The following is a 1,942-nucleotide window of genomic DNA, read 5'->3' on the forward strand; positions in this document are numbered from 1 at the left end:
CACACACACACACACACACACACACACACGCACACAGACACACACACGCACACACGCGCACACACACACCTGTTGGGCCCTCTGACCACCAGCAGGGAAAGCAGGTGACCCAAAGTCGCAGAGGTAAACAGATCAGAACCAGAACCTCCAGTTACAGGATGAACTCCTGCTGCCAGCAGGATGAAGACCCAAATCATTTCATCCACCTGAGATCTCAGTTTATTTAAGATTTTATTATTTGTCACTACAAGTTAAAAGTGAAGGGAATAATTATTTTACCTTTTGATGTAAAACAAAGAACCATGAGATAGCTTCACAATAATTATAAGGACAATAAAAAAACACTTTAAAAAATTCAAAAGGAAGAACGTTTTGCTGAACTTTAACTTTCTAATAAAGATCCTCTTTGTAACAACTTCAGTTTCATAACTAAATTTTACATCATTATTAGAGTAAACATAGGTTTGTTCTTTAATCACATTTAGGAACAACTTTTATTTTAAATTGTTTCAAATGTTTTGAACACAAAACATTTTATCAGAAATCCAAACAACCTGCTGATCTTTTGTCAAACACCATATTATCACACTGAATATACATGTTACACAAATGATGGAGTATATTTATGTTGATTTACTGTGCTTTTAGATTATGTTTCCTCAGTATAATTAGAGTTGAGTGACTTCTAGGACTGAATTTCTATCCCAGATCGTGATCTCCAGATCAAGCGCCACAGCAGCCTGAAGTTTATCCGTCCAAGCTGTGAGTTAAACATTCAGTTCAGTTTCATATTTATCATTATGAACAGATGCTGCTTCTATTGTTGAATCATTTTTTTAACAAACTGTCATGATAGCATTTAGCTTTTTGACCTACATGCACAGACACTCTGAAGAGAAAAGTAACATTTAATTTATATTTATAAAAATGAGCCACTGACCGACATGCAGGAATGTTCTTCTTTACTGGACCTCCTGCTGTGAAGCAGAAACTTGACTTTCAGAATTAAATACACATTTCGTGTATCTGCATAGCCATAACTCATACATGCTGGCAGCATATGTGTGTAAATATACCCATAATTTCATTAATATAGCCAGTAATTTGAGCAAATATACAGTCAGTGAGTTATTTTTGAAATTATGATCGTTGAAGATAATCTCTGCATTTGCTCAAACGTCTGAAAAAATAGAATCTGTTCAGACACAACAGATCATATTCCTGACAAGAAGTTTGTTTTATTCCTGCCTGAGGAGGAACTTCTGTTATATGACTGGTAGTTTGAAAACAAGTTTGATTTATATTTTATTTGGTGGCATAAAACAATGTTTTTATGGTAAAGAAAACTGAAAAAATGCCTAAATTAATCAATTTCCTTTTCTCTTTATAATAATGATTTGATCATTTTTACAATTTGATTTCAGGCCAAAGTACATAATAAAGTCTTAAAAAAATCACAGAAAACAAAACATTTTTTAAAAATGCACTGAGAAACATTGAGTCTTTATGAACAAAAACTTTGTAAATTTTCTTTGAAAAGCGACGCTTTAGCGATGTCATGAAGATCCAAACGTGAGGCTACTTAGAGATTTAAACACTGACAGTAAAAGTTTAAAATCGACTCTATAACAAAAAGGAAGATGGAGTCAAAAATATGAAACAATATCTAAGAACAAAAATAAAAACATGAGGAAGACGGTCAGCTAAAGGCAACATGGAAATAAACATACAGCATTTTAAAAGTCTGGAGTTTATGAAAGCATGAATGTCCTTTGGCAAGTCAGGACATTGTTTTTTTGTTTATTTTTAAGTCAGTACTTTGTTAAAAATACTTTGGATCCAGCTGAGAGAAGCTTGTCCTGCTTACAGAGGAAATTTTCTTTTCCAATGTAAAATCCTGATCAGATCTGATCCTGATTGTTTTAACGTTGTTAGATATATA

Source organism: Poecilia reticulata, linkage group LG9, assembly GCF_000633615.1.
Source record: "Poecilia reticulata strain Guanapo linkage group LG9, Guppy_female_1.0+MT, whole genome shotgun sequence".
Classification (NCBI taxonomy): Eukaryota; Metazoa; Chordata; class Actinopteri; order Cyprinodontiformes; family Poeciliidae; genus Poecilia; species Poecilia reticulata.